Source organism: Oncorhynchus mykiss, chromosome 16 (assembly GCF_057628025.1).
Source record: "Oncorhynchus mykiss isolate SJ-2025 chromosome 16, ASM5762802v1, whole genome shotgun sequence".
NCBI lineage: Eukaryota > Metazoa > Chordata > Actinopteri > Salmoniformes > Salmonidae > Oncorhynchus > Oncorhynchus mykiss.
In genome coordinates, this window is record NC_143037.1 from 79,402,501 (window position 1) to 79,429,604 (window position 27,104).

At 48.4% G+C, this 27,104-nt stretch overlaps 1 protein-coding gene across 3 annotated transcripts in view; it reads left to right on the plus strand.

Moving 5' to 3' along the window:
- The window catches only part of LOC110491187 (plexin-B3), a 168,489-nt gene that overhangs the window by 23,875 nt on the left and 117,510 nt on the right, over positions 1-27,104 (plus strand). Inside the window, exon 1 of one of the 3 annotated variants that reach the window (XM_090204047.1) lies at positions 8,448-8,673. The exons of the other annotated variants lie outside the window; for them this stretch is intronic. The gene's annotated coding sequence lies outside the window, so the exon portion shown is untranslated. Of the gene's footprint in view, positions 1-8,447; positions 8,674-27,104 lie in introns of those variants that run through there. 3 annotated transcript variants of the gene reach the window in all.

Consider the following 27,104-nt stretch of genomic DNA (forward strand, 5'->3'; position numbering starts at 1 on the left):
TTCCCTCCATTCTAATGCTAGCTCTTTCCTCCCTCCCTCCATGCTAATACGAGTTCAGCTGCTCTCGAGAGCCCGATCGATTAGATCAGTTCACCGACAGGCCTTTTAACTCTATATGGGTATTGGCAGATAATTCCACCGATATTCATTAAACAGGATTAAAGAAGTGATCTGAAGGCTCGTTCTCATGATCAAATGGCCACATGCACCGAATACCGTGAATTGCTTACTAACAGGCCCTTAACCAACAATGCAGTTCAAGAAATAGTTTAAATATTTACTAAATAAACTAAAGTAAAAAAGGTTATATACAGGGGGTACCGGTACAGAGTCAATGTGGAGACTATATACAGGGGGTACCGGTACAGAGTCAATGTGGAGACTATATACAGGGTGTACCGGTACAGAGTCAATGTGGAGACTATATACAGGGGGTACCGGTACAGAGTCAATGTGGAGGCTATATACAGGGGGTACCGGTACAGAGTCAATGTGGAGGCTATATACAGGGGGTACCGGTACAGAGTCAATGTGGAGGCTATATACAGGGTGTACCGGTACAGAGTCAATGTGGAGACTATATACAGGGGGTACCGGTACAGAGTCAATGTGGAGGCTATATACAGGGGGTACCGGTACAGAGTCAATGTGGAGGCTATATACAGGGTGTTACGGTACAGAGTCAATGTGGAGGCTATATACAGGGGGTACCGGTACAGAGTCAATGTGGAGGCTATATACAGGGGGTTCCGGTACAGAGTCAATGTGGAGGCTATATACAGGGTGTTACGGTACAGAGTCAATGTGGAGGCTATATACAGGGGGTACTGGTACAGAGTCAATGTGGAGGCTATATACAGGTTGTACCGGTACAGAGTCAATGTGGAGGCTATATACAGGGGGTACCGGTACAGAGTCAATGTGAAGGCTATATACAGGGGTACCGGTACAGAGTCAATGTGGAGGCTATATACAGGGGCACCGATACCGAGTCAATGTGGAGGCTATATACAGGGGTTACCAGTACAGAGTCAATGTGGAGGCTATATACAGGGGGTACCGGTACAGAGTCAATGTGGAGGCTATATACAGGGGTACCGGTACCGAGTCAATGTGGAGGCTATATACAGGGGTACCGGTACCGAGTCAATGTGGAGGCTATATACAGGGGTACCGGTACCGAGTCAATGTGCAGGGATACAGGTTAGTAAGGAGGTTATATACAGGGGGTACCGGTACCGAGTCAATGTGGAGGCTATATACAGGGGTACCGGTACCGAGTCAATGTGGAGGCTATATACAGGGGTACCGGTACCGAGTCAATGTGGAGGCTATATACAGGGGTACCGGTACCGAGTCAATGTGGAGGCTATATACAGGGGTACCGGTACCGAGTCAATGTGGAGGCTATATACAGGGGTACCGGTACCGAGTCAATGTGGAGGCTATATACAGGGGTACCGGTACAGAGTCAATGCGGAGGCTATATACAGGGGGTACCGGTACCGAGTCAATGCGGAGGCTATATACAGGGGTACCGGTACCGAGTCAATGTGGAGGCTATATACAGGGGTACCGGTACCGAGTCAATGTGGAGGCTATATACAGGGGTACCGGTACCGAGTCAATGTGGAGGCTATATACAGGGGTACCGGTACAGAGTCAATGTGGAGGCTATATACAGGGGGTACTGGTACAGAGTCAATGTGGAGGCTATATACAGGGGGTACTGGTACAGAGTCAATGTGGAGGCTATATACAGGGGGCACCGGTACAGAGTCAATGTGGAGGCTATATACAGGGGTACCGGTACCGAGTCAATGTGGAGGCTATATACAGGGGCACCGATACCGAGTCAATGTGGAGGCTATATACAGGGGTACCGGTACCGAGTCAATGTGCAGGGATACAGGTTAGTAAGGAGGTTATATACAGGGGGTACCAGTACAGAGTCAATGTGGAGGCTATATACAGGGGGTACCGGTACAGAGTCAATGTGGAGGCTATATACAGGGGGTACCGGTACAGAGTCAACGTGGAGACTATATACAGGGGGTACTGGTACAGAGTCAATGTGGAGACTATAATGTACGTATATACTGTACTCTATATCATCGACTGTATCCTTATGTAATACATGTATAACTAGCCACTTTAACTATGCCACTTTGTTTACATACTCATCTCATATGTATATACTGTACTCGATACCATCTACTGCATCTTGCCTATGCTGCTCTGTACCATCACTCATCCATATATCTTTATGTACATGTTCTTTATCCCCTTACACTGTGTACAAGACAGTAGTTTTGGAATTGTTAGTTAGATTACTTGTTGGTTATTACTGCATTGTCGGAACTAGAAGCACAAGCATTTCGCTACACTCGCATTAACATCTGCTAACCATGTGTATGTGACAAATAAAATTTGATTTGATTTATATACAGGGGGTACCGGTACAGAGTCAATGTGGAGGCTATATACAGGGGGTACCGGTACAGAGTCAATGTGGAGGCTATATACAGGGGGTACCGGTACAGAGTCAATGTGGAGGCTATATACAGGGGCACCGATACCGAGTCAATGTGGAGGCTATATACAGGGGGTACCAGTACAGAGTCAATGTGGAGGCTATATACAGGGGGTACCGGTACAGAGTCAATGTGGAGGCTATATACAGGGGTACCGGTACCGAGTCAATGTGGAGGCTATATACAGGGGCACCGATACCGAGTCAATGTGGAGGCTATATACAGGGGTACCGGTACCGAGTCAATGTGGAGGCTATATACAGGGGTACCGGTACCGAGTCAATGTGCAGGGATACAGGTTAGTAAGGAGGTTATATACAGGGGGTACCGGTACCGAGTCAATGTGGAGGCTATATACAGGGGTACCGGTACCGAGTCAATGTGGAGGCTATATACAGGGGTACCGGTACCGAGTCAATGTGCAGGGATACAGGTTAGTAAGGAGGTTATATACAGGGGGTACCGGTACCGAGTCAATGTGGAGGCTATATACAGGGGTACCGGTACCGAGTCAATGTGGAGGCTATATACAGGGGTACCGGTACCGAGTCAATGTGGAGGCTATATACAGGGGGTACCGGTACCGAGTCAATGTGGAGGCTATATACAGGGGTACCGGTACCGAGTCAATGTGGAGGCTATATACAGGGGTACCGGTACCGAGTCAATGTGGAGGCTATATACAGGGGGTACCGGTACAGAGTCAATGTGGAGGCTATATACAGGGGTACCGGTACCGAGTCAATGTGGAGGCTATATACAGGGGTACCGGTACCGAGTCAATGTGGAGGCTATATACAGGGGGTACCGATACAGAGTCAATGTGGAGACTATATACAGGGGGTACCAGTACAGAGTCAATGTGGAGGCTATATACAGGGGTACCGAGTCAATGTGGAGGCTATATACAGGGGCACCGATACCGAGTCAATGTGGAGGCTATATACAGGGGTACCGGTACCGAGTCAATGTGCAGGGATACAGGTTAGTAAGGAGGTTATATACAGGGGGTACCAGTACAGAGTCAATGTGGAGGCTATATACAGGGGGTACTGGTACAGAGTCAATGTGGAGGCTATATACAGGGGCACCGGTACCGAGTCAATGTGGAGGCTATATACAGGGGCACCGATACCGAGTCAATGTGGAGGCTATATACAGGGGTACCGGTACCGAGTCAATGTGCAGGGATACAGGTTAGTAAGGAGGTTATATACAGGGGGTACCAGTACAGAGTCAATGTGGAGGCTATATACAGGGGGTACCGGTACAGAGTCAATGTGGAGGCTATATACAGGGTGTTACGGTACAGAGTCAATGTGGAGGCTATATACAGGGGGTACTGGTACAGAGTCAATGTGGAGACTATAATGTTACTTACCCTACATTATTCATCTCATATGCATACGTATATACTGTACTCTATATCATCGACTGTATCCTTATGTAATACATGTATAACTAGCCACTTTAACTATGCCACTTTGTTTACATACTCATCTCATTTGTACATACTGTACTCGATACCATCTACTGTATCTTGCCTATGCTGCTCTGTACCATCACTCATTCATATATCCTTATGTACATATTCTTTATCCCCTTACACTGTGTACAAGACAGTAGTTTTGGAATTGTTAGTTAGATGTTGGTTATTACTTTTTGCTTTCCACAAGCCTTGTATAATTAAACTTAGTTTGTGTTTCTTACTGTCTGCAAACTACTGTTTGCTACTTTTTATTTTCTTAGCAAGGTTTTGCAAAGATCATTTGTGTTAGCCGCTAATGCTAATCACTATTTAGCTGGCTAAATGTATTAAGATTCAGAGCAAACGTAGCTAGCTAGCTTGCTAAATGTATTAAGATTCAGAGCAAACGTAGCTAGCTAGCTTGCTAAATGTATTAAGAGTTAGAGCAAACGTAGCTAGCTAGCTTGCTAAATGTATTAAGAGTTAGAGCAAACGTAGCTAGCTAGCTTGCTAAATGTATTAAGAGTTAGAGCAAACGTAGCTAGCTAGTTAATACTGCCTGGTACCAGCAAGCATTTTTGTGCAACAGTATCTTATCATAGAGGAATAGGCAAAGAATATGTTGATTAGCTAACTAACTACATGCAGTAAAAACATGCTAAGGAACATCTAATTAGGGTCACCTGGAATCACTGACCTATCCTAACCTAGGACAACAAGCACACAGGCAAGACGACGCACGAGTGGCTTTTGGACTCTGGACTCTGAAGTCTCTGAATGTCCTTGAGCGGTCCAGCCAGAGCCCGGACTTGAACCCGATCGAACATCTCTGGAGACCTGAAAATAGCTATGAAGTGACGCTCCCCATCCATCCTGACATAGTTTGAGAGGATCTGCAGAGAAGAAATGGGAGAAACTCCCCAAATACAGGTGTGCCAAGTTTATAGCATCATACCTAAGAAGACTCAAGACTGTAATCGTTGCCAAAGGTGCTTCAACAAAGTACTGAGTAAAGGGTCAGAATACTTATGTAAATATGATATTTTAATTTTTTTGTAATATAGCAAAAAATGTCTAAAACCTGTATTTGCTTTCTCATTGTGAGATATTGTGTGTTTATTGATGAGGGTAAAAGGAACAATTTAATTAATTTGAGAATAAGGCTGTAACGTAACAAAATGTGGAAGAAGGTTGAATAATTTCAGAAGGCAATGTGTTTTAATTAAGTTGTGTGCTGTCCTTGCTAAACAATCTTGCTTTCAGAGGGTGGATACCTTAAATAGGCTCCTGACACTATTGTTAGGACTTGTTATAACTGCTCACACTTCGTCAAGTGTTCCTCGAAACCACTGGTGGGAGTCAGGCGGCCCTCAGTCAGGCGGCCCTCAGTCAGGCGGCCCTCAGTCAGGCGGCCCTCAGTCAGACGGCGATGGGGCCTGGGGAAAGACCGGTAGGGGGCTGAGGGGCTGGGGGGCAAGGAAGGGCTGAGGACAGAGGGGGTTGATGGGTGTGGGGCGGTAGAGGGGTGGGGGGCTGGGGAGAGAGGCATGACTGGAGGGGAGGGGGGAGGGAGCACCGTTAAACCACTGGGTAGACAGAGGGAGGGAGCACCGTTAAACCACTGGGTAGACAGAGGGAGGGAGGGAGCACCGTTAAACCACTGGGTAGACAGAGGGAGGGAGGGAGCACCGTTAAACCACTGGGTAGACAGAGGGAGGGAGGGAGCACCGTTAAACCACTGAGTAGACAGAGGGAGGGAGCACCGTTAAACCACTGAGTAGACAGAGGGAGGGAGCACCGTTAAACCACTGAGTAGACAGAGGGAGGGAGCACCGTTAAACCACTGAGTAGACAGAGGGAGGGAGCACCGTTAAACCACTGAGTAGACAGAGGGAGGGAGCACCGTTAAACCACTGAGTAGACAGAGGGAGGGAGCACCGTTAAACCACTGAGTAGACAGACAGATGGAGGGAGGGAGCACCGTTAAACCACTGGGTAGACAGAGGGAGGGAGCACCGTTAAACCACTGGGTAGACAGAGGGAGGGAGCACTGTTAAACCACTGGGTAGACAGAGGGATGGAGGGAGCACCGTTAAACCACTGAGTAGACAGCGGGAGAGAGCACCATTAAACCACTGAGTAGACAGAGGGAGGGAGCACCGTTAAACCACTGAGTAGACAGAAGGAGGGAGAACCGTTAAACCACTGAGTAGACAGAGGGAGGGAGCACCATTAAACGACTGAGTAGACAGACGGAGGGAGGGAGCACCGTTAAACCACTGAGTAGACAGACGGAGGGAGGGAGCACCGTTAAACCACTGAGTAGACAGACAGAGGGAGGGAGCACCGTTAAACCACTGAGTAGACAGCGGGAGAGAGCACCATTAAACCACTGAGTAGACATAGGGAGGGAGCACCGTTAAACCACTGGGTAGACAGGGAGGGAGGGAGGGAGCACCGTTAAACCACTGAGTAGACAGAGGGAGGGAGCACCGTTAAACCACTGAGTAGACAGACAGAGGGAGGGAGCACCGTTAAAGCACTGAGTAGACATAGGGAGGGAGCACCATTAAACCACTGAGTAGACAGACAGAGGGAGGGAGGGAGCACCATTAAACCACTGAGTAGACAGAAGGAGGGAGGGAGCACCGTTAAACCACTGAGTAGACAGAGGGAGGGAGGGAGCACCGTTACACCACTGAGTAGACAGAGGGAGGGAGGGAGCACCATTAAACCACTGAGTAGACAGAGGGAGGGAGCAACGTTAAACCACTGAGTAGACATAGGGAGGGAGCACCGTTAAACCACTGGGTAGACAGGGAGGGAGGGAGCACCGTTAAACCACTGAGTAGACAGAGGGAGGGAGCACCGTTAAACCACTGAGTAGACAGGAGGAGGGAGGGAGCACCGTTAAACCACTGAGTAGACAGAAGGAGGGAGGGAGCACCGCTAAACCACTGAGTAGACAGAGGGAGGGAGGGAGCACCGTTAAACCATTGAGTAGACAGAGGGAGGGAGGGAGCACCATTACACCCCTGAGTAGACAGAGGGAGGGAGGGAGCACCGTTAAACCACTGAGTAGACAGAGGGAGGGAGGGACGGAGCACCATTAAACCACTGAGTAGACAGACGGAGGGAGCACCGTTAAACCACTGAGTAGACAGACAGAGGGAGGGAGGGAGCACCGTTACACCACTGAGTAGACAGAGGCAGGGAGGGAGCACCATTAAACCACTGAGTAGACAGAAGGAGGGAGGGAGCACCGTTAAACCACTGAGTAGACAGAGGGAGGGAGGGAGCACCGTTATACCACTGAGTAGACAGAGGGTGGGAGGGAGTACCGTTAAACCACTGAGTAGACAGAGGGAGGGAGGGAGCACCGTTATACCACTGAGTAGACAGAGGGAGGGAGGGAGCACCATTAAACCACTGAGTAGACAGAGGGAGGGAGCAACGTTAAACCACTGAGTAGACAGAGGGAGGGAGGGAGCACCATTACACCCCTGAGTAGACAGAGGGAGGGAGGGAGCACCATTACACCCCTGAGTAGACAGAGGGAGGGAGGGAGCACCGTTATACCACTGAGTAGACAGAGGGAGGGAGGGAGCACCGTTATACCACTGAGTAGACAGAGGGAGGGAGGGAGCACCATTAAACCACTGAGTAGACAGAGGGAGGGAGCAACGTTAAACCACTGAGTAGACAGAGGGAGGGAGGGAGAACCATTACACCCCTGAGTAGACAGAGGGAGGGAGGGAGCACCATTACACCCCTGAGTAGACAGAGGGAGGGAGGGAGCACCGTTACACCACTGAGTAGACAGAGGGAGGGAGGGAGGGAGGGAGGGAGGGAGCACCATTAAACCACTGAGTAGACAGACGGAGGGAGCACCGTTAAACCACTGAGTAGACAGAGGGAGGGAGGGAGCACCATTAAACCACTGAGTAGACAGAGGGAGGGAGCAACATTAAACCACTGAGTAGACAGACAGAGGGAGGGAGCACCGTTACACCCCTGAGTAGACAGAGGGAGGGAGGGAGGGAGCACCGTTAAACCACTAGGTAGACAGAGGGAGGGAGCACCATTAAACCACTAGGTAGACAGAGGGAGGGAGCACCATTAAACCACTAGGTAGACAGAGGGAGGGAGCACCGTTACACCCCTGAGTAGACAGAGGGAGGGAGCACCATTAAACCACTAGGTAGACAGAGGGAGGGAGCACCGTTACACCCCTGAGTAGACAGAGGGAGGGAGCGCAGAGGGATATTTAAATACGCTTTTTAGAGCCATTTAACTTATCACACCTTTAAAAAGAGGAATAATGAAATATTAAGTAGGAAGACCCCGCCTCGTGAAGGGGCCCTATTGGAAACTCGCAGCTCACGGACACGGACACAGACCCCACCTCTTTTCTCTGTTCTATTCCCACCGGGCTCGGTCCTCCCGTTCGCTCCCCCATATCTCAGCTGCTGCTGTTCACCTCGCGCTGCTGTTCACATCGCGCTGCCGTCCGCCTGCTGAACAGCAGAACGGGGAAGAGAGTGTTGGATAGAACAAAACATTCGGGTACTTTTTAATTTTTAAAAACATTTTTCACAGATTTTTGTTGTGGAATAAACTCTGGATTTGTGTTTTGGAATGAAACGTGGATAAATATGGATACTGAATGAAGTAAGTGTCATTATGAATGGAACTTCGATTAGGGTTGTGTTTTATGATCGAACGGATGGCTGCTTGCCTCTCCCTCCACAGGAGGGGTTGTGAGTGGAATGCTCTGAATTATGCTCTTATCTGAAGTGTTTGAGTGAGTGACAACATTGTCGGCTGGTGTTGGGACCTTGAGAGCGCTGTCATTTATTCCTGATGCTGTTATGTTGTTGTGGTTGTTCTTATGGAGATGAATAATAGCGTAGGCATAAGTGTTTACATTTTTTTGAGGGAGGTCATTAGGATTTTGATTGTATGGAAAAATATCTAATTTATTGTACGAAACCCATTGTATGGGAATCAGTGTTTTGTACATTTTCCATCATCTCTTGTCTGGAAGAAGTTATAATAACCGAAAAATGGAGGGGAGTCTGTGACAAATGTCTCATTGATTATATGAATCCAGTAAAATAATCAGGCTTTTGTACTTGCCTAGACTAGTCTGGAAGTTGAGTTTAGAGAGAACAGGCTACGTTGTATTGTTCTCTGTCTGAATTATCTCGTGTCTTTTTCAGTGAAATGTAATTTTCTAAATATGCAGTGAATGTAAAGTAGCCTACAATTTATCTCATTATTTTTGAGACCGTTATAATGACAGCTGGCAAAGCTGAGCCCAATACAAACTACTGCTGAATGTCTGTCTGAGCTCTACTCTTCTTCTGTGGTTCAATTTATGGTGTGTAGATTAGATAGATGGATAGACTGAACATTTTTTACGTTTATTTCTCAGTAATTATGTGCATAAATGTGTTTCTCTGTTAGTGAATATTTTTCCTTTGCCAAGATAATCCACCTGGCAGGTGTGGCATATCAAGAAGCTGATTAAATCGCATGATCATTACACAGGTGCACCTTGTGCTGGGGACAATAAAAGGCCACTCAAAAATGTGCAGTTTTGTCACACAATGCTACAGATGTCTCAAGTTTTGAGGGAGCGTGCAATTGGCATGCTGACTGCAGGAATGTCCACCAGAGCTGTTGCCCGAGAATTGGAATGTTAATTTCTCTACCATAAGCCGCCTCCAACGTCATTTTAGAGAATTTGGCAGTGCGTACAACCTCACAACCACAGACCGACGCTTGGCATTCAGGCCAAAGAGTTCAATCTTGGTTTCATCAGACCAGGGAATCTTGTTTCTAATGGTCTGAGAGACTTTAGGTACTTTTTGGCAAACTCTAAGCGTGCTGTCATGTGCCTTTTACTGAGGAGCTGCTTCCATCTTACCACTCTACCATAAAGGCCTGATTTGGTGGAGTGCTGCAGAGATGGTTGTCCTTCTGGAAGGTTCTCCCATCTCCATAGAGGAACTCTGGAGCTCTGTCATTGACCATTGGGTTCTTGGTCACTTCCAAGGCCCTTCTCCCCCGATTGCTCAGTTTGGCCGGGCGTCCAGCTCTAGGACGAGTCTTGGTGGTTCCAAACTTCTTCCATTTAAGAATGATGGAGGCCACTGTGTTGTTGGGGACCTTCAATGCTGCAGAAATGTTTTGGTACCCTTCCCCAGATCTGACATACACTGTCAACTGTGGTGGGACCTTATATAGACAGGTGTGTGCCTTTCCAAATCATGTCCAATCAATTGAATTTACCACAGATGGACTACGATCAAGTTGTAGAAACATCTCAAGGATGATCAATGGGAAACAGGAAACACCTGAGCTCAATTTCGATTCTCATAGTAAAGGGTCTGAATACTTATGAAAATAAGGGATGTCTGTTTTTAAATTCTTATACATTTGTAACAATTTGTAAAGACCTGTTTTTCTTCATCATTACGGGGTATTGTGATGTCATTACGGGGTATTGTGATGTCATTACGGGGTATTGTGATGTCATTATGGCAGGTGTAGATTGATGAAGAAAATAAATCTTTAATCAATTTTAGAATAAAGCTGTAACGTAACAAAATGTGGAAAAAGTCAAGGGGTCTGAATACTTTCCGAATGCACTGTAGGTAGGTACGTAAATCGATGGATAGGTTGGTTAGTTGGTTGGTAGATTGCCAGATAGGTTGGTTGATGGATGGATGGGTGGTTGGTGGATGGGTAGGTGGATGGGTGGATGGATGGGTAGGTGGATGGATGGATGGATGGATGGATGGGTGGGTAGGCGGGTGGATGGATGGACGGATGGATGGGTAGGTGGCTGGGTGGATGGGTGGTTGGTGGATGGGTAGGTGGATGGATGGATGGATGGGTGGGTGGATGGTAGATTGCCTGGTTGGTTGGTTGGTGGATGGATGGATGGATGGGTAGGCGGGTGGATGGATGGGTAGACGGCTGGATGAGTGGGTGGATGGATGGACGGATGGATGGATAGGTGGCTGGGCGGTTGGTGGATGGGCGGGTGGTTGGTGGATGGTTGGTTGGTTGGTGGATGGATGGATGGGTAGGTGGATGGAGGGATGGATGGGTAGGTTGGATGGGTGGGTAGGTTGGTTGGTGGATAGATGGATAGGTGGATGGATGGGTAGGTTGGTTGGTGGATGGATGGATGGATGGATAAGTGGATGGATGGATAGGTGGATGGATGGGTAGGCGGATGGGTGGATGGATGGATGGATGGATGGGGGGTTGGTGGATGGGTAGGTGGATGGGTAGGTGGGTAGGTGGATGGATGGATGGGTAGGTGGATGGATGGGTAGGTGGATGGATGGGTAGGTGGATGGGTAGGTGGGTAGGTGGATGGATGGATGGATGGGTAGGTGGGTAGGTGGATGGATGGATGGGTAGGTGGATGGATAGGTGGCTGGGCGGTTGGTGGATGGGCGGGTGGTTGGTGGATGGTTGGTTGGTTGGTGGATGGATGGATGGGTAGGTGGATGGAGGGATGGATGGGTAGGTTGGATGGATGGGTAGGTTGGTTGGTGGATAGATGGATAGGTGGATGGATGGGTAGGTTGGTTGGTGGATGGATGGATGGATGGATAAGTGGATGGATGGATAGGTGGATGGATGGGTAGGCGGATGGGTGGATGGATGGATGGATGGATGGGGGGTTGGTGGATGGGTAGGTGGATGGGTAGGTGGGTAGGTGGATGGATGGATGGGTAGGTGGATGGATGGGTAGGTGGATGTGTAAGTGGATGCATAAGTAGGTTGGTTGGTACATAGGTGGATGGATGTATAGGTAGGAAGGTAGGTTGGTTGGTTGGTGGATGGATGGATGGTTGGTTGGTGGATGGATGGGTAGGTGGATGGGTGGGTAGGTGGATGGATGGGTAGGTGGATGGGTAGGTGGGTAGGTGGATGGATGGATGGATGGGTAGGTGGGTAGGTGGATGGATGGATGGGTAGGTGGATGGATAGGTGGGTAGGTGGATGGATGGATGGATGGGTGGTTGGTGGATGGGTAGGTGGATGGGTGGGTAGGTAGATGGATGGATGGGTAGGTGGATGGGTAGGTGGGTAGGTGGATGGATGGATGGGTAGGTGGGTAGGTGGATGGATGGATGGATGGGTAGGTGGATGGATAGGTGGGTAGGTGGATGGATGGATGGGTAGGTGGATGGATGGGTAGGTGGATGGATGGTAGGTGGATGGGTAGGTGGGTAGGTGGATGGATGGATGGATGGGTAGGTGGATGGATGGATGGGTAGGTGGATGGATGGGTAGGCGGATGGATGGGTAGGTGGATGGATGGATGGATGGATGGGTGGTTGGTGGATGGATGGATGGGTAGGTGGATGGGTAGGTGGGTAGGTGGATGGATGGGTAAGGTGGATGGATGGATGGGTAGGTGGATGTGTAAGTGGATGCATCAGTAGGTTGGTTGGTTGGATGGGTGGGTGGGTGGGTAGGTAGGTTGGTTGGTAGATTGCTAGGTAGGTAGGTTGGTAGGTAGGTAGGTAGATTGCTAGGTAGGTATGTTGGTTGATGGATGGGTAGGTTGGTTGGTAGATTGCTTGCTAGATGGGTAGGTTGGTTGGTAGATTGCTAGATGGATAGGTTGGTTGGTGGGTGGGTGGGTAGGTAGGTAGGTAGGTAGCTTGGTTGGTAGATTGCTATGTAGGTTGTTTGGTAGATTGCTAGGTAGGTTGGTTGATAGATTGCTAGGTAGGTTGGTTGGTAGATTGCTAGGTAGGTAGCTAGATCGGTTGGTAGATTGCTAGGTAGGTAGCTAGGTTGGTTGCTAGATTGCTAGGTAGGTAGCTAGGTTGGTTGCTAGATTGCTAGGTAGGTAGCTAGGTTGGTTGCTAGATTGCTAGGTAGGTAGCTAGGTTGGTTGCTAGATTGCTAGGTAGGTAGCTAGGTTGGTTGCTAGATTGCTAGGTAGGTAGCTAGGTTGGTTGGTAGATTGCTAGGTAGGTAGCTAGGTTGGTTGGTAGATTGCTAGGTAGGTAGCTAGGTTGGTTGGTAGATTGCTAGGTAGGTAGCTAGGTTGGTTGGTAGATTGCTTTGTAGGTAGCTTGGTTGGTTGGTAGATTGCTAGGTAGGTTGGTTGGCAGATTCCTAAGTAGGTAGCTTGGTTGGTAGATTGGTTGGTAGATTGGTAGGTAGCTAGGTATGTAGCTTGGTTGGTAGGTAGGTAGGTAGGTAGGTAGGTAGGTAGGTAGGTTGGTAGATTGCTAGATAGGTAGGTTGGTTGGTTGGTAGATGGGTAGATTGGTTGGTTGGTTAGCAGATTGCTAAGTAGGTAGCTTGGTTGGTTGGTAGATTGCTAAGTAGGTAGGTTTGTAGGTTTGTAGATTAATAGATTTCTAGGTAGGTAGCTTGGTTGGTAGATTGCTAGGTAGTTAGGTTGGTAGCTTGGTAGATGGATGGGTGGGTGGGTAGGTAGGTTGGTTGGTTGGTTGGTTGGTAGATTGCTAGGTAGGTTGTTTGGTTGCTAGGTAGATTGGTAGGTAGGTAGGTTGGTTGGTAGATTGCTTTGTAGGTAGGTTGGTTGGTAGATTGCCTGGTAGGTTTGATTTGATTTGAGGTTGGTTGGCAGATTGCTAAGTAGGTAGCTTGGTTGGTAGATTGCTAGGTAGGTAGCTTGGTTTGTATGTAGGTAGATTGCTAGGTAGGTAGGTTGGTTGGTAGATTGGTTGGTAGATTGGTAGGTTGCTAGGTATGTAGCTTGGTTGGTAGGTAGGTAGGTAGGTAGGTAGGTTGGTTGGTAGATTGCTAGATAGGTAGGTTGGTTGGTTGGTAGATTGCTAGATGGGTAGGTTGGTTGGTTGGTTGGCAGAATGCTAATTAGGTAGCTTGGTTGGTTGGTAGATTGCTAAGTAGGTAGCTTTGTAGGTTGGTAGATTAATAGGTTTCTAGGTAGGTAGCTTGGTTGGTAGATTGCTAGGTAGGTAGGTTGGTAGCTTGGTTGGTAGATTGCTAGGTAGGTAGGTTGGTAGCTTGGTAGATGGGTGGGTGGGTAGGTTGGTTGGTTGGTAGATTGCTAGGTAGGTTGGTTGGTTGGAAGTGGGTAGGTACAGTAGGGGGAGTGCTGAGGTAATACAGTAGGGGGAGTGCTGAGGTAATACAGTAGGGAGGGTGCTGCTCAGCGTGAGGTAATACAGTAGGGGGAGTGCTGCTCAGCGTGAGGTAATACAGTAGGGGGAGTGCTGAGGTAATACAGTAGGGGGAATGCTGCTCAGCGTAAGGTAATACAGTAGGGGGAGTGCTGCTCAGCGTGAGGTAATACAGTAGGGGGAGTGCTCCTCAGTGTGAGGTAATACAGTAGGGGGAGTGCTCCTCAGCGTGAGGTAATACAGTAGGGGGAGTGCTGCTCAACGTGAGGTAATACAGTAGGGGGAGTGCTGCTCAGCGTGAGGTAATACAGTAGGGGGAGTGCTGCTCAGCGTGAGGTAATACAGTAGGGGGAGTGCTGCTCAGCGTGAGGTAATACAGTAGGGGGAGTGCTGCTCAGCGTGAGGTAATACAGTAGGGGGAGTGCTGCTCAGCGTGAGGTAATACAGTAGGGGGAGTGCTGCTCAGCTTGAGGTAATACAGTAGGGGGAGTGCTGAGGTAATGCAGTAGGGGGAGTGCTGCTCAGCATGAGGTAATACAGTAGGGGGAGTGCTGCTCAGCGTGAGGTAATAAAGTAGGGGGAGTGCTGAGGTAATACAGTAGGGGGAGTGCTGAGGTAATACAGTAGGGACTGTGCTGCTCAGCGTGAGGTAATACAGTAGGGGGAGTGCTGCTCAGCAGGAGGTAATACAGTAGGGGGAGTGCTGCTCAGCGTGAGGTAATACAGTAGGGGGAGTGCTGCTCAGCGTGAGGTAATACAGTAGGGGGAGTGCTGCTCAGCGTGAGGTAATACAGTAGGGGGAGTGCTGAGGTAATACAGTAGGGGGAGTGCTGAGGTAATACAGTAGGGGGAGTGCTGCTCAGCGGGAGGTAATACAGTAGGGGGAGTGCTGCTCAGCGTGAGGTAATAAAGTAGGGGGAGTGCTGAGGTAATACAGTAGGGGGAGTGCTGCTCAGCGTGAGGTAATACAGTAGGGGGAGTGCTGAGGTAATACAGTAGGGGGAATGCTGCTCAGCGTGAGGTAATACAGTAGGGGGAGTGCTGCTCAGCGAGAGGTAATACAGTAGGGGGAGTGCTCCTCAGTGTGAGGTAATACAGTAGGGGGAGTGCTCCTCAGCGTGAGGTAATACAGTAGGGGGAGTGCTGCTCAACGTGAAGTAATACAGTAGGGGGAGTGCTGAGGTAATACAGTAGGGAGGGTGCTGCTCAGCGTGAGGTAATACAGTAGGGGGAGTGCTGCTCAGCGTGAGGTAATACAGTAGGGGGAGTGCTGAGGTAATACAGTAGGGGGAATGCTGCTCAGCGTAAGGTAATACAGTAGGGGGAGTGCTGCTCAGCGTGAGGTAATACAGTAGGGGGAGTGCTCCTCAGTGTGAGGTAATACAGTAGGGGGAGTGCTCCTCAGCGTGAGGTAATACAGTAGGGGGAGTGCTGCTCAGCGTGAGGTAATACAGTAGGGGGAGTGCTGCTCAGCGTGAGGTAATACAGTAGGGGGAGTGCTGCTCAGCGTGAGGTAATACAGTAGGGGGAGTGCTGCTCAGCGTGAGGTAATACAGTAGGGGGAGTGCTGCTCAGCGTGAGGTAATACAGTAGGGGGAGTGCTGCTCAGCGTGAGGTAATACAGTAGGGGGAGTGCTGCTCAGCGTGAGGTAATACAGTAGGGGGAGTGCTGCTCAGCGTGAGGTAATACAGTAGGGGGAGTGCTGCTCAGCGTGAGGTAATACAGTAGGGGGAGTGCTGCTCAGCGTGAGGTAATACAGTAGGGGGAGTGCTGCTCAGCGTGAGGTAATACAGTAGGGGGAGTGCTGCTCAGCGTGAGGTAATACAGTAGGGGGAGTGCTGCTCAGCTTGAGGTAATACAGTAGGGGGAGTGCTGAGGTAATGCAGTAGGGGGAGTGCTGCTCAGCAGGAGGTAATACAGTAGGGGGAGTGCTGCTCAGCGTGAGGTAATAAAGTAGGGGGAGTGCTGAGTTAATACAGTAGGGGGAGTGCTGAGGTAATACAGTAGGGGGAGTGCTGAGGTAATACAGTAGGGACTGTGCTGCTCAGCGTGAGGTAATAAAGTAGGGGGAGTGCTGCTCAGCGTGAGGTAATACAGTAGGGGGAGTGCTGCTCAGCAGGAGGTAATACAGTAGGGGGAGTGCTGCTCAGCGTGAGGTAATACAGTAGGGGGAGTGCTGAGGTAATACAGTAGGGGGAGTGCTGCTCAGCGTGAGGTAATACAGTAGGGGGAGTGCTGCTCAGCGTGAGGTAATACAGTAGGGGGAGTGCTGAGGTAATACAGTAGGGGGAGTGCTGAGGTAATACAGTAGGGGGAGTGCTGCTCAGCGGGAGGTAATACAGTAGGGGGAGTGCTGCTCAGCGTGAGGTAATACAGTAGGGGGAGTGTTGCTCAGCGTGAGGTAATACAGTAGGGGGAGTGCTGCTCAGCGTGAGGTAATACAGTAGGGGGAGTGCTGAGGTAATACAGTAGGGGGAGTGCTGAGGTAATACAGTAGGGGGAGTGCTGCTCAGCGTGAGGTAATACAGTAGGGGGAGTGCTGCTCAGCGTGAGGTAATACAGTAGGGGGAGTGCTGCTCAGCGGGAGGTAATACAGTAGGGGGGAGTGCTGCTCAGCGTGAGGTAATACAGTAGGGGGGAGTGCTGCTCAGCGTGAGGTAATACAGTAGGGGGAGTGCTGCTCAGCGTGAGGTAATACAGTAGGGGGAGTGGTTCTCAAATGTTTTATCTGTTCCCCACACTCCTCCTCACGATAATGTCCTCAGAGAATGCACGAGGAGCCTGAGTGTGTGGAGCACGGTAGTATGCATATTGAGGAACACCCAGTGACTCAAGGGAACACGGTAGTATGCATATTGAGGAACACCCAGTGACTCGGGGAAATACCTTTCCATTTGGGACACAGCGAGTAGGGGTAGACTGTGAGTAAGGGAAATATATTTGGTAATTGATAGTGTTACTATCATGTTTATCACCCTGACACACATTGTGGTGAAATGGTGGGCAGTCCAGTCCAGTTCAGGCCAGGCCAAGCCATAAATGGTGGGCAGTCCAGTCCAGGCCAGGCCAAGCCATAAATGGTGGGCAGTCCAGTCCAGGCCAGGCCAAGCCATAAATGGTGGGCAGTCCAGTCCAGGCCAAGCCATAAATGGTGGGCAGTCCAGTCCAGGCCGAGCCAAAGAGAGGGGAGGAGGGAGAGAGGGGGGACAAGCCTGTTACACAGACACATGCATGAGCTCTGTGGGAGAGAGGGCAGGGGGGAGGAGAGAGGGCAGGGGGGAGGAGAGAGGGCAGGGGGGAGGAGAGAGGGCAGGGGGAGGAGAGGGGAGGAGAGAGGGGGGGTGGAGGGAGGAGAGAGGTCAGCAGGAGGAGAGACCTTGGGGGAGGGGAGGGTGGATGAGAGAGGGAAGTGGGGGAGGGAGATGAAGAGATATTAAAATGTTACAAGGAAACAAAACAGAAAAGTAGAGAACAGAAATCAAGGAGGGAGAGGTGGTTAGTTTATTACCAAGGACACTGACTGACTACACACACACACACACACACACACACACACACACACACACACTGCTCCTGTTCTCTCTGTGTGGTGATCAAATATGCAGGAGGTTACTTCACTTAAATCACATGTTTCTCTTTCTCGCTGTTATTTAAACATTCACACTCTTTCTCTGTTGTTTCTAATTTTCTCATGTCTTCTCTTTTCCCTTTCCAATGTGTCAAGTAATTATCTTTTTGTTTTCTCATGATTTGGTTGGGTCTAATTGTGTTGCTGTCCTGGGGCTCTGTAGGGTGTGTTTGTGAACAGAGCCCCAGGACCAGCTTGCTTAGGGGACTCTTCTCCAGGTTCATCTCTCTGTAGGTGATGGCTTTGTTATGGAAGGTTTGGGAATCACTTCCTTTTAGGTGGTTGTAGAATTTAACGGCTATTTTCTGGATTTTGATAATTGATAATATTCTACTCTGCGTGCATTATTTTGTGTTTTACATTGTAGACAGTGGATATTTTTGCAGAATTCTGCATGCAGTCTCTCAATTTTTTGTTTGTCCCATTTTTTGTGAATTCTTGGTTGGTGAGTGGACTCCAGACCTCACAACCATAAAGGGCAATGGGTTCTATAACTGATTCAAGTCTTAAAAAGCTAATTTGACATTTTCTCAGCACATTGTTTTCACTGAGGAAATGCATGATTCTGCTGTTAATGATAATGCAGAGGATTTTCCCAAGGTTGCCCTTGACGCATATCCCACGGTAGTTATTGTGGTAAAATTTGTCCCCACTTTTGTGGATTGGGGTGATCAGTCCTTGGTTCCCAAAAATTTGAGGATGATGTTTGACTTGAAACTCTCTGGGATAGGCCGGACGCTTGCGTCCCACTTGGCCATTAGCCAGGGAAAATGCAGAGCGCCAAATCCAAATAAAATACTATACAAATGTAACTTTCATTAAATCACACATGTAAGATACCAAATTAAAGCTACATTCGTTGTGAATCCAGCCAACATGTCAGATTTCAAAAAGGCTTTTCGGAGAAAGCATAAGAAGCTATTATCTGATGATAGCACAATGTCAACAAAGAGAGTAGCATATTTCAACCCTGCAGGCACCACACAAAACGCAGAAATAAAATATAAAACATGCCTTACCTTCTTTTGTTGGCACTCCAATATGTCCCATAAACAATTGGTCCTTTTTGTTCGATTAATTCCGTCCATATATATCCAAAATGTAAATTTATTTGGCGCGTTCGATCCAGAAAAGCACAGCTTCCAGATTTGCACAACGTCACTACAAAATATCTCAAAAGTTACCTGTAAACTTTGCCAAAACATTTCAAACTACTTTTGTAATACAACTTTAGGTATTTTTACACGTTAATAATAGATCAAATTGATCAAATTGTTCAATACAGGAAGACTACTTTTCGAGTCATACGCCTTCTGAAAAAGTGCACTTCAAGTGGCACTCATTCAAGATGGCTGTACTTCTTCATTACACAAAAGAATAACCTCAACCAATTTCTAACGACTGGTGACATCCAGTGGAAACAGTAGGAACTGCAAACAAGTCCCTTAGAAATCTGGTTTCCCAATGAAAACCCATTGAATGGTTTGTCCTCTGTGTTTTGCCTGCTAAATAAGTTATGTTATACTCACAGACATGATTCAAACAGTTTTAGAAACTTCAGTGTTTTCTATCCAGATCTACTACTAATATGCATATCTTATCTTCTGGGGATGAGTAGCAGGAAGTTGAATTTGGGCACACTATTTATCCAAAAGGGAAAATGCTGCCCCCTATGTTGAAGAAGTTAAGCCAATTGGAATTTGTGACTCGTTTCAGAAAACTAGTCATATGTCGCGCCTCACTACTTCACAGGAGTAGTAAACTAAAACATTTTTTTATCAAGATGCGAGACGGTTCTCAACCTTCGTCTCTCTCGAGTCCGTACGGGAGTTGCAGCAATGGGACAAGACTGTAACTACCAATTCACAAAATTGGGGATAAAAAGGGGTCAAAAATACAGAAAAATGCCTTCTGAAACGTGAACTTTCATGTGCCTTAATAACAAACTTGTATGCCATCTGTAAATACAAATAAAATTGTTAAATTACAAACTAGTTTGTTTAGGCACTGTAAAAAGTCAGGAACCTTCCCGCTAGCCATGATTGGCTGAGATAATGGATGGGCTGGACATGGTGAGAGATGAGTTCGGATTGGTTTGTCACATAGCACACTTCTGTCTATTTAAGCTAGGAGATCCTGTCTAATGCATTTTAAGAAAAGGACATCAAGTAGTAGAACTGCATTAGTGTTGCTCAACTTTTTAGAGGACTGTGTTTTGAAGTCAGTGGAATTAGAGTATGATAGCTAAGGAGATGGAGAAAATTCTGGCGTTTTATTGCAAATTTGCAGACCGAGTCAAAAGGAGAACACACTGTTGTATAAAACACCTGTCTCCGGATCACATTTTCAAACGAAAGGGCAACCATCCGTGAGGGAGAAGAGTTCATCCATGTATATGGGTAAGATAGCTAGCTAACATTGAACCTGGTTGGTTAGCTACCTGCAGATTCATGCGTTGGGATTATGGTTAATTATTTAGCTCGCTACAATGTCTAAACAAAAGACTCCACTCTGCAAGTAAGCATTTCAATAGAATGTTGATGATGTCACTTCGACATCTGTCGAGAGACGTAGCTGGTAAATTCTCTCTGTCTATCTACTCTGATTTCAGAGCACTCTCGTCTGTGCGCCAGATAGCAGAATAACTGATGAATTTACGAAGGACTTAATAGGACTTCGTAGAGAGTTTTCCTCCACCTTTAAGCCCCAGACAATAGGACTTCGTAGAGAGGCTTCCTCCACCTTTTAAGTCCTAGACAATCAAACTTGATAGTTATTCAGGAGTCTCACAGTGAGTATTCCTTCCTTAAGTTACTTCTAACATTGACCCAAATGATCATTACATCATCTAAACCTCAGCTCCAGTGGTGTTTGTTTGTCTTAAGGAGAGGCCAATGTGCAAGAACATAGTAGCTGAGAACTACCTTGTCTCAGACCAATGTAGAAATAGATGTTATGCTTATTGAACCTAAAGGGAACATGTGCCTCCTCCAATTTGACCCATGTTCAATTATGATAGAAAATATACAATTTACACAGAAAACACACGGCGAAGATATTGAAATGTTTGTTGTTGTTGTTGCATGAAGCCAGGCAAGCGGAACCAGCTCTCATAAAGAAAGGCAGATTGTAATAATGGTGGCTTCCTGTGCTGAACACACAGAGCCTAGCTGAGTCTCAGCAACATGGGCAGCTCGGACAGTCTTTTTCTGCAGTGTCTCAGCGTATGTCTGCCTACCTAATACCTTCAAAGGGTTGTTCTGCTGCTTATCTCTTTTGTGTGAGGGTGTACTTCAGATGTATTGTCTGTCTGTGGGGTGGGGGGGTTTAACGGTCTTTCACGTACTTTCAGTGTCGGCAGTTTCTGTGTAATTACTGGAGTTCTGTGGAACGAGGAACATGCAACAATTTCAGAAGATTTCTACAGATAAAAGGTAAAGGTGTGGATCAGAAAACCAGTCGGTATCTGGTGTGGATCAGAAAACCAGTCAGTATCTGGTGTGGATCAGAAAACCAGTCAGTATCTGGTGTGGATCAGAAAACCAGTCAGTATCTGGTGTGGATCAGAAAACCAGTCAGTATCTGGTGTGGATCAGAAAACCAGTCAGTATCTGGTGTGGATCAGACATCCAGTCAGTATCTGGTGTGGATCAGACATCCAGTCAGTATCTGGTGTGGATCAGACATCCAGTCAGTATCTGGTGTGGATCAGACATCCAGTCAGTATCTGGTGTGGATCAGAAAACCAGTCAGTATCTGGTGTGGATCAGAAAACCAGTCAGTATCTGGTGTGGATCAGAAAACCAGTCAGTATCTGGTGTGGATCAGAAAACCAGTCAGTATCTGGTGTGGATCAGAAAACCAGTCAGTATCTGGTGTGACCATTTACCTCATGAAAACCAGTCAGTATCTGGTGTGGATCAGAAAACCAGTCAGCATCTGGTGTGGATCAGAAAACCAGTCAGTATCTGGTGTGGTTTAGAAAACCAGTCAGTATCTGGTGTGGATCAGAAAACCAGTCAATATCTGGTGTGGATCAGAAAACCAGTCAGTATCTGGTGTGACCATTTACCTCATGAAAACCAGTCAGTATTTGGTGTGGATCAGAAAACCAGTCAGCATCTGGTGTGGATCAGAAAACCAGTGTGCATCTGGTGTGGTTTAGAAAACCAGTCAGTATCTGGTGTGGATCAGAAAACCAGTCAGTATCTGGTGTGACCACCATTTGCCTCATGGAAACCAGTCAGTATCTGGTGTGAACATTTACCTCATGAAAACCAGTCAGTATCTGGTGTGACCATTTGCCTCATGGAAACCAGTCAGTATCTGGTGTGACCATTTGCCTCATGAAAACCAGTCAGTATCTGGTGTGACCACCATTTGCCTCATGAAAACCAGTCAGTATCTGGTGTGGATCAGAAAACCAGTCAGTATCTGGTGTGATCACCATTTGCTTCATGGAAACCAGTCAGTATCTGGTGTGACCACCATTTGCCTCATGGAAACCAGTCAGTATCTGGTGTGGATCAGAAAACCAGTCAGTATCTGGTGTGGATCAGAAAACCAGTCAGTATCTGGTGTGGCCACCATTTGCCTCATGAAAACCAGTCAGTATCTGGTGTGGCCACCATTTGCCTCATGAAAACCAGTCAGTATCTGGTGTGGCCACCATTTGCCTCATGAAAACCAGTCAGTATCTGGTGTGGCACACAATCCAGAGCATCCCAAACATGCTCAATGGGTGACATGTCTGGTGAGTATGCAGGCTGTGGAAGAACTAGGACATTTTCAGTTTCCAGGAATTGTGTCCAGATCCTTGCAACATGGGGCTGTGCATTCTCATGCTGAAACATGAGGTGATGGCGGCGGATGAATGGCACGACAATGGGCCTCAGGATCTCGTCACGGTATCTCTGAGCATTCAAATTGCCTTCAATAAAATGCAATTGTGTTCGTTATCCGTAGCTTATGCCTGCCCCATACCATAACCCCACCGCCACCATGGGGCGCTCTGTTCATAATGTTGACATCAGCAAACCTCTCAACGCTATCTGACATCTGCCCGGTACAGTTGAAACAGGGATTCATCTGTAAAGAGCACACTTCTCCAACGTGCCAGTGGCCATCGAAGGTGAGCATTTGCCCACTGAAGTCGGTTACGATACTGAACTGCCCTGGTGGGGACGGTGAGCACGCGGATGAGCTTCCCTGAGACGGTTTCTGCAGAAATTCTTCAGTTGTGCAAATCCACAGTTTTCATCAGCTGTCTTGGGTGGCTGGTCTCAGACGATCCCACAGGAAGCTGGATGTAGACGTCCTGGTCTGTGGTTGGGAGGCCGGTTGGACACACTGCCAAATTCTCTAAAAACGACAATGCAGTAAAATACTACTTAAGTATCAAAAGTCAATGTAGTTGCTAAAATATACTTACAGTGAGGCAAAAAAGTATTTAGTCAGCCACCAATTGTGCAAGTTCTCCCACTTAAAAAGATGAGAGAGGCCTGTAATTTTCATCATAGGTACACTTCAACTATGACAGACAAAATGAGAAAATAAAATCCAGAAAATCACATTGTAGGATTTTTTATGAATTTATTTGAAAATTATGGTGGAAAATAAGTATTTGGTCGCTTACAAACAAGCAAGATTTCTGGCTCTCACAGACCTGTAACTTCTTCTTTAAGAGGCTCCTCTGTCCTCCACTCGTTACCTGTATTAATGGCACCTGTTTGAACATGTTATCAGTATAAAAGACACCTGTCCACAACCTCAAACAGTCACACTCCAAACTCCACTATGGCCAAGACCAAAGAGCTGTCAAAGGACACTAGAAACAAAATTGTAGACCTGCACCAGGCTGGGAAGACTGAATCTGCAATAGGTAAGCAGCTTGGTTAGAATAAATCAACTGTGGGAGCAATTATTAGGAAATGGAAGACATACAAGACCACTGATAATCTCCCTCTATCCGGGGCTCCACGCAAGATCTCACCCCGGTGGGTCAAAATGATCACAAGAACGGTGAGCAAAAATCCCAGAACCACACGGGGGGACCTAGTGAATGACCTGCAGAGAGCTGGGACCAAAGTAACAAAGCCTACCATCAGTAACACACTACGCCGCCAGGGACTCAAATTAGGCAGTGCCAGACGTGTCCCCCTGCTTAAGCCAGTACATGTCCAGGCCCGTCTGAAGTTTGCTAGAGCATTTGGATGATCCAGAAGAAGATTGGGAGAATGTCATATGGTCAGATGAAACCAAAATATAATATTTTGGTAAAAACTCAACTCGTCGTGTTTGGAGGACAAAGAATGCTGAGTTGCATCCAAAGAACACAATACCTACTGTGAAGCATGCGGATGGAAACATCATGCTGTGGGGCTGTTTTTCTGCAAAGGGACCAGGACGACTGATCCGTGTAAAGGAAAGAATGAATGGGGCCATGTATCGTGAGATTTTGAGTGAAAACCTCCTTCCATCAGCAAGGGCATTGAAGATGAAACGTGGCTGGGTCTTTCAGCATGACAATGATCCCAAACACACCGCCCGGGCAACGAAGGAGTGGCTTTGTAAGAAGCATTTCAAGGTCCTGGAGTGGCATAGCCAGTCTCCAGATCTCAACCCCATAGAAAATCTTTGGAGGGAGTTGAAAGTCTGTGTTGCCCAGCAACAGCTCTAGAGGAGATCTGCATGGAGAAATGGGCCAAAATACCAGCAACAGTGTGTGAAAACCTTGTGAAGACTTACAGAAAACGTTTGACCTCTGTCATTGCCAACAAAGGTTATATAAAAAAGTATTGAGAAACTTTTGTTATTGACCAAATACTTATTTTCCACCATAATTTGCAAATAAATTCATTAAAAATCCTACAATGTGATTTTCTGGATTTTTTTTCCTCATTTTGTCTGTCATAGTTGAAGTGTACCTATGATGAAAATTACAGGTCTCTCATCTTTTTAAGTGGGAGATCTTGACCAATTGGTGGCTGACTAAATACTTTTTTGCTCCACTGTAAGTATCAAAAGTAAAAGTTTCAATAATTTCAGATGACTTATTAAGCAAACCACTTGGCAACATTTTAATTTTTTTTATTTTACGGATAGCCAGAGGCACACTCAAACAGTCAGACATAATTTACAAACCAAGCATATGTGTTTAGTGAGTCCTCCAGATCAGAGGCAGTAGGGATGACCAGGGATGTTCTCTGTTTAGTGAGTCCTCCAGATCAGAGGCAGTAGGGATGACCAGGGATGTTCTCTGTTTAGTGAGTCCTCCAGATCAGAGGCAGTAGGGATGACCAGGGATGTTCTCTGTTTAGTGAGTCTGCCAGATCAGAGGCAGTAGGGATGACCAGGGATGTTCTCTGTTTAGTGAGTCCTCCAGATCAGAGGCAGTAGGGATGGACCAGGGATGTTCTCTGTTTAGTGAGTCCTCCAGATCAGAGGCAGTAGGGATGACCAGGGATGTTCTCTGTTTAGTGAGTCCTCCAGATCAGAGGCAGTAGGGATGACCAGGGATGTTCTCTGTTTAGTGAGTCCTCCAGATCAGAGGCAGTAGGGATGACCAGGGATGTTCTCTGTTTAGTGAGTCCTCCAGATCAGAGGCAGTAGGGATGACCAGGGATGTTCTCTGTTTAGTGAGTCCCCCAGATCAGAGGCAGTAGGGATGACCGCTCTCCTCTCTCTGCCCCCTCTCTAATTCTCTATCCCTTCTCTCGCCCCCCCCTCCTCTCTCGCTCCCCCCCTCCTCTCTCGCTCTCCCCCCCCTCCTCTCTCGCTCTCCCCCCCCTCCTCTCTCGCTCTCCCCCCCTCCTCTCTCGCTCTCCCCCCCTCCTCTCTCGCTCTCCCCCCCTCCTCTCTCGCTCTCCCCCCCTCCTCTCTCGCTCCCCCCCCTCCTCTCTCGCTCTCCCCCCCTCCTCTCTCGCTCTCCCCCCCTCGTCTCTCACTCTCCCCCTCGTCTCACGCTCTCCCCCCCTCCTCTCTTGACCCCCCCTCCTCTCTCGCTCCCCCCCTCTCTCGCTCTCCCCCCCCCTCTCGCTCTCCCCCCACCTCTCTCGCTCTCCCCCCCTCCCCTCTCGCTCTCCCCCCCTACCCTCTCGCTCTCCCCCCTCCCCTCTCGCTCTCCCCCCTCCCCTCTCGCTCTCCCCCCTCCTCTCTCTTTCGCTCTCCCCCCTCCTCTCTCTCTCTCGCTCGCTCTCACCCCTCCTCTCTCTTTCGCTCTCCCCCCTCCTCTCTCTCTCTCGCTCGCTCTCCCCCCTCCTCTCTCTCTCTCGCTCGCTCTCCTCCCTCCTCTCTCTCGCTCGCTCTCCCCCCTCCTCTCCCCCTCCTCTCCCCCCTCCTCTCTCTCGCTCTCCCCCGCTCGCTCTCCCCTCTCGCTCGCTCTCGCTCGCTCTCCCCTCTCGCTCGCTCTCCCCTCTCGCTCGCTCTCCCCTCTCGCTCGCTCTCCCCTCTCGCTCGCTCTCCACTCTCGCTCGCTCTCCCCTCTCGTTCGCTCTCCCCTCTCGCTCTCCCCCCTCCTCTCTCTCGCTCTCCCCCCTCCTCTCTCTCGCTCTACCCCATCCCTTCTCGCTCTAGCCCCTCCTCTCTCGCTCTCCCCCCCTCCTCTCTCGCTCTCCTCCTCTCCCCTCCCACTCTCCCCCGTCGTCTCTCGCTCTCACCCCCTCCTCTCTCGCTCCCCTCCTCTCTCGCTCCCCCCCTCTCGCGCTCCCCCCCTCTCGCTCTCACCCCCTCCTCTCTCGCTTTACCCTCTCCTCTCTCTCGCTCTACCCCCTCTTCTCCTCTCTCGCTCTACCCCCTCTTCTCCTCTCTCGCTCTACCCCCTCCCCTACTCTCTCGCTCTACCCCCTCCCCTCCCCTCCTCTCTCGCTCTACCCCCTCCCCTCCTCTCTCGCTCTACCCCCTCCCCTCCCCTCCTCTCTCGCTCTACCCCCCTCAGTCAGTCAGTCACCAGATCTTTGTAGTGTCTCTTAGCAGCAGGACTCCTATTACCATGTAAGAGAAGAGAGAAGGGCTGAGTGCTGATATTGCAAAAGCAGCTCAGTCAAACTTCACGCTGTCAAATGGGTTGTTTTGACACTGGGTTGACCTCTTGTACTCTGCTATGGTGTCACATGGGTTGTTTTGACACTGGGTCGACCTCCTGTACTGTCAAATGGGTTGTTTTGACACTGGGTCGACCTCTTGTATTCTGCTATGGTGTGGCCCCTCTGATTGAGTTAGTCACGATACAGTACCTAACGTTACATTGGAATTATCACTGCCTTTCTGAGGCTTGAAAGTGTTTGTGGTTCATGTATATGTGACATGCTAATAACAC